Source organism: Biomphalaria glabrata, chromosome 1 (genome assembly GCF_947242115.1).
Source record: "Biomphalaria glabrata chromosome 1, xgBioGlab47.1, whole genome shotgun sequence".
Lineage (NCBI taxonomy): Eukaryota > Metazoa > Mollusca > Gastropoda > Planorbidae > Biomphalaria > Biomphalaria glabrata.
In genome coordinates this window covers 59,850,866-59,857,810 of record NC_074711.1, presented here as the reverse complement: position 1 = coordinate 59,857,810, position 6,945 = coordinate 59,850,866, and positions in this window count along the sequence as shown.

Sequence of the window (6,945 nt, the reverse complement as noted above, 5' to 3'; positions counted from 1 at the left end):
ATTTACACGTTGTTCTTCTGTAGAACAATGTAATCAGTGAGTGGGCGCTGTGGCTGAGCGTTAAATCACTTGGCTTCTGAACGGGTTTTAATCCTGGTGAAGACTGGAATTTCTAATTTCGGGATCTTTGTGTCACAGAAACAGATGACCTTTAAATCATATGCCCTATACATCGCGAGGTCTAAAAGGGGAACTTTACTTTTACTTTAAAGATGAACAGTTTCTGTAATCTGAGTGTGTGGCCAGTACAATGTGCTACTCCTAACAAAAAAACCCGCCCCCAAAGAAGAATCTCAACCTCCTCAAACTCCATAACAACTTGCACACAAACAACAATCTCAACCTACAAAGCAACCTGCCCCCAAAACAAGAAGTCCTACCACCATTACAATCAGCCCCCTAAATAAAAACGTGCCCAAACAAAACCCACTACCCGCAACGCCGCGACTCTAACGTCAGCACACACATACAAAACTCTTTTTAAATGCCACAATAGCTAGAGGCCCGTTCGATCAGGATTTACTTAAGGACGCCCACAATTTCTAAGTAAAATCGCTTCATCCTCTACGACTTCAGCCTACTACTCTGCGGTTTAGCGCTCTACTGATTAGGCCAAATGTACTTAAAGAGCTCAATAACCTTCACCTTTAGGAAACCTTTTGGTATTTTATCCCATATTATTTCCCCCCCCCCTTTTTTTTTTTTGTTTTCCCCTTTTTTCACAGTTTGAAGAAAGTTTCCCATATAATGTCACCAATTATGCATAAACATTAACATAATTATGAGACGGCCTGGTACAGAGACCCAGACAGCGCTACATGCAGTGTCTCCGTATGGAAGACGCCCTTTTGTTGAAGTACTCTGTAATGAAATGATAACGACTAGAATACCAATAACATGGCTTTATTCGACAAAATTAGACTACAGTAAACAGTGAATGAAACCAGCACGTCTAGCATACCACTGATGCAGTCTATACACACACACACACACTGGACATGAAACACAACAATGGCCATGACCTTCAGACACGCTGGACGCACGCAGAAAATCAAGTCAGTTACACTACAATCACCCCGCCTAAAAGTTATAGGAACATAAACATGTAAATAATAGTGAAGGACAGCGATATAAGCGAAAGACAGCGATATAAGAGGCCTTAGTATCCCTACAGAATACTTACAGATTTACTCTATTGAAAAGCATTGTATAACTATAAACAAACACGTTATACACTATAAAATGATCAGTTCAAAGTGTGTCATATTAAGCCTACAATTACTGAGTTAGAACTTGTGATATGGAAAAATAATTAAATAAATGTTAGACCTTATAATTAGGTCTGCTTGTTCTTGGTCTTAGGTTATATCTACCAGGACCAATACTGCCGTCGCTTTGAGTTGGTGACATCAGCAGCTCTCTAACAGGAGACTCAGCCCCTGCATTTACTTCTTCTTGATGTCCATTTTCCCCTTGTTGTACATATGTGTTAGGAGCAGCCATTGGTTCTATAGTCACATGGCCAGTAGGCACCTGCATCTGTGTTATAGGGTTTGTCTCCGGCTCAAAGTCTTCATGTTCCATATTTTAATACACCTCTGATTGTCCCTCTCTTGGAGCTGGGGCCAAATGTCGCAATGACACTGTTTCTTCTCTTCCATCAGGAAGTCTTACAATGGCATACTGTGGGTTGCATGTAATTAAGTCCACAGCTATTGTACCATCGTCATATTTTGATGCACGGACTCCCTTTTTTAACAATACTTTTCCTGGTTGAGCTAACCATGTCGGGAGTGATTTGCCGAAGGTGGACCTGCGATAGAACTTGAATATTCTCTCGTGAGGTGTCTCGTTTGTAGCAGTACACAGCAGAGAACGAAGAGAGTGCAGGGCTTGGTTTAACGCCTGCTCCCATTTGGAAACCGGGAGTCCTTGAGTTTTTAAGGCCAGAGTTATAGCTTTCCATAATGAACAGTTTAGCCTTTCTACTTGAGAGTTCCCTCTGGGTCGTCCTGCTTGTGGCCACCCCTCTCTCGTGTAAAAATTCCTGCACCTCTCTTGACATGAATGAGGTACCTCTATCAGAGTGTACATAGTCAGGCATTCCGAATAGTCCAAATAAATTCTCTAGACATCTGATTACTGTTGAAGCTGACATATCAGAACAGGCGTATGCAAAAGGGAATCTTGAAAATTCGTCAACTATGGTTAGCAGGTATGTGTTCCGAGATGTAGAAGGTCTATACAAGACATCGTAGACTTGAAGTCCATACTTAGTCTCTGGAAAGGCTGCATCGCCTTAATTAGAGTTCCATTAGAATTACTGAAATATCTGGGTTTCACTTCGGCACAGATTCTGCACTGGTTGACAACCAGCCTAACATCTTCACAAGAGAAAGGTAAGTTTTTCGCTCGGACAAGTTCTAACAAAGACCAGGAATTAAATGCCATTAAGTCGTTATGCTACTTTTGTGGTAGGAGGAGACACTCTAGGACTGAATGCCCTGCTCGAAATGCATTATGTCATCAGTGCGGTAAAAAGGGACACTTCCAAACTGTTTGTAAATCAAGTAAAACAACAGCCAACAAAGCTGACAGCAAAATATCACTGACCAGTGTGATAACTCCATGTACCTTGTCATCAACGCATTTCTCTGGGCTTACAAAGTCTACGGCCCAAGTGAACGTCAACGGGTTGCTGTTGCAAGCTTTCATAGACACTGGCAGCTGTGAAAGTTACAAATCAGAAGCCATCGTCAAGAGAAATAAATGGCCAGTACGTCCGTCTACAAACAGAATATTCATGGCCACTACACATCTTTCTGAAAAGACATTAGGACATACATTTGCCGATGTCCAGTACAAGAGAGAACACTACAAAAAGGTCAAACTTTCTCTACTTGCTGGATTGTGCTCGGATGTAATCCTTGGTGTAGACTTTATAAGTCTTCATAAGGAATTGACCATACCGTACGGAGGAGAACGCAATCCTCTACACATCTGTGGTCTTAAAGCAGAATGAGTCGAAACACCGAGCCTATTCAGTAATCTAACTTCTGACTGCAGACCAGTGGCTACTAAGTCCCGAAAGCACTCAATAGGTGATAACAAATTTATTGAGTCCGAAGTTAGAAAACTCCTCTCGGACAAAATCTGGAGAGCACAGGTGCTTGTGACAACAAACGAGAGACATAAAAGAAGGATGGTCATTGATTACAGTCAAACAATAAATCGCTTCACCTTACTGGATGCATACCCAATGCCCCGAGTCGATGAACTGGTAGAACGGATATCCAACTATTCCGTTTTTAGTACTCTAGACCTCAAAAGTGCCTACCATCAAATACCAATCAAGACTGAGGAAAGGCCGTTTACTGCATTTGAGGCATGTGGCAAACTCTACCAGTTCTGTCGCATCCCTTTCGGTGTTACCAACGGAGTTGCATGCTTTCAGAGAACAATAAATCAAATTATTGAGAATGAAAAGTTGCAGGACACCTTTGCATACGTGGACAATGTAACGGTACGTGGTCATGATCAAGAGTAGCACGATGAGAATATGCAAAGATTTCTAGATGCTTCTAGAAAGTATGGGATCACATTTAATGAAGACAAAAGTACGATAGCCACTGACAAAGTTTGCCTATTGGGATACGAAATTTCTAAAGGCCTTCTCAAGCCAGACCCTGAAAGATTCCAGGCTTTAAGAAACCTTCCTCCCCCTCATGATATGCGCTCACAAAAACGGATCGTGGGCATGTTGGCGTACTACTCACAGTGGATCCCAAATTTTTCTAACAAAATAAATGTTTTGGCAAATAACACGTCGTTCCCTCTTTCAGAAATAGTAAAGACAGCCCTTAACGAATTAAAGCAGGAGCTGGAGAAAGCTGCCATCTTCACCATCGACTATACTCGACCTCTGACGGTTGAAACAGACGCTTCTGATGTTGCAATAGCTGCCACCCTCAACCAGGATGGCCGCCCCGTGGCGTTCTTTTCAAGAACACTCTCTAAAAGTGAAAGGCGGCACTCGGCTATAGAAAAAGAAGCTTATGCCATTGTAGAATCTTTAAGGAAATGGCACCACTACTTAGTAGGAAATCGCTTTACCCTTGTCACGGATCAACGCTCTGTGGCCTTCATGTATGACAAACAGAGCAAAGGGAAAATAAAGAATGAGAAAATTCAAAGATGGAGACTGGAACTGAGCTGTTTCCACTACGATGTCTTGTATAGACCAGGCAAACACAATGTAGCGGCTGATACGTTTTCTAGAAACGGGTGTGTGTCAGCTATGAGTCGAAATGAATTGAAACTGCTCCATGACTCTCTGTGTCATCCGGGAGTAACAAGACTATGGCATTTAATTCCTGGTCTTTGTTAGAAATGTATGTTTCTAGATGGGAGCTAGTTGGTGTTTTCATTGCCCCACAGAAGATTTCGTTCGTTGAATTGTAAGCCTGAGCATGCGTTGTGGCTGTTTCTAACACTCTAGCTTCGTCAAAAGCGCTTTGTAGAGTAAGAGATGTCTTTTCCAGTAACCGCTGTCTAATAGTGTTGGATGCCAGACCAGTTATGAAGGCGTCTCTAATGCAAATGTCTCTGTGCTGTTCAGCAGTTACTTCTTTAAAGTCACAGTCCCGGGCCAGGCTTCGCAACTTTAGCATAAAGGACTCTACCGTTTGGCCCGGCTGCTGTTTACATGTAGCAACCAAATGTCTAGCAAAAATGTCATTCTTTACCTTAATATAAGTAGTCTTGAGTGTGTCTATGGCCATCGAATAGGACGATACATCACTGATGAGCATATAAACCGTAGCAGATACGTGATTCTTCAACAACTTTAGTTTAAAGTCTTCGTTTATATCCTTGATGGATGAAAGAAAATTCTGAAATGTGTCATACCAGTGAGTCCATTTTTCTGAGGCCAGAGGAGCATTAGGATCAATGTCCAACTCTTTCGGTCTGAGTAATTTATCCATTGTAAATTAAGGAATCCAACACTAATCCAGATACATAATTTTGTCGAATAAATTGTAATGAAATGATAACGACTAGAATACCAACAACATGGCTTTATTCGACAAAATTAGACTACAGTAAACAGTGAATGAAACCAGCACGTCTAGCATACCACTGATGCAGTCTATACACACACACACACTGGACATGAAACACAACAATGGCCATGACCTTCAGACACGCTGGACGCACGCAGAAAATCAAGTCAGTTACACTACATACTCATATACTGGAATATTTTTTTTACTTAATTCTAATAATTTGTTTACGTCGTTACATTTCGTCATAGAAAGTTAGATTGTGCGCATACATTTTAGCGGCCCCCCGAAAGGGGAATAGCCGCAATTAGCTATGATTTGTGTCTGTCTGTCCGTCCGTCCGTTCCGTTTAGATCCCATAAACTAGAAAAGATATTGAAAATCCGATATCATGATGTTTTAAACCTTTCAAAGTTTTGATCACTGGCGGATCCAGGGAGGGGGCGAAAGGAGCGATAGTTCCCCACTCGGGCGAATTTTAGTAGAGAAATCACATAATGTGTATACAAATTCTTTACCTATGTTTATAATATATACTAATTATTTATATTTTAACAAAAATTTATATTATGTCGCTCCCTTTCGGCTATGTTGGCCGATTTCGTAGAGTGTGGAGGGGGCGATTACTTGAATACCTCCCCCTTTGATTATCTACATCATAGAATGTGTATATTATGTCTCTCCCTTCTGGTATGTTGGCCGATTCGGAGAGGTTGGGGGGAGGGGGTGCGATGTTATCCACTTCCCTCCTTACCCTAACTGTTTAAGTGGGGAAGTGGGGAGGGGGGCGGTCCAATTTTTATGCATAAATTATAGGTTTTGAACAAAATTAGTTGAATATCTATATAACATAAACTACTTTGATATTTGAGCCTATTTGTATATTATGTTGCACAACACTCTAATCTCAAATTAAATCGTTAGTAAATATAAAATAAAAGAGGGTGTCGGTACCAGGTGGGATCGTGGGAGGGCGATACCAACCCCTATCCCCTCCGGAAAGACCAATTCAATAGTTTTTATATTGTATTTTAGTGAAGATTTTTTTTTTAAATTTACAATTAAAATTATTTAGCTAAACTCGACCCTGGTAGTGCCAGAGAATGAATACTCGTTCGTTTCAAATATGATAATGATAATAATAATAATGTATAAGTTAACTTTATTTTGTTTAAAAAAGAACTTTTTTAAAGCTTTATATAAGAATTTAGTTGGAAGAAAGATATAAGCGCACAAGGTTTATTTGGACTAGATTACTGGAGCTACAACCCAACGACTAGTTCATCACCAGTAACGTAATAGTCCAATTTCAGTTCCCTGCAGTTCTGTTCCCTGTATTTGTATTACATTCTAACATTTATTTGCTCCGTCATTCGTATTTCTATACCTCGTCATCAATTCCTCTATACCCATTCATCAATCCTTCCATACCCAGCTATCTCTAGATCTCTTCTAATATATTCTACCCAGCCTTACCAATTCAGAAAAAAACAAGGTTACAAAGACAGTTTGTGTGGAAACACAAACTCAAAATCGGCCCCCGAAGTGGTCCACACAGGCAGGGGCGTAAATAGGGATGTGGGGGCCCGGGGGGATAGACCTCTTTTGGGGCCCCTTGCATTTTGACATTCGACATATGACATGGGATAATGTACGCAAAAATATATAAGCCCCAAATTAAATTGTTTCAGTATATCAGTAAACTTAACAAAAAGTAATCAAGACTCTTTTAATGAATAATACCTTTGTTTATTAGTTAAATAATGTATAAGTGACAAATCTAAATTGATATCGCTTCACGTCGTGCATTCTGTACAGCAAAGACATCTATAACATCAACTACATCGATACTTTCTAGTATTTGTGACTTCACTAACATTAA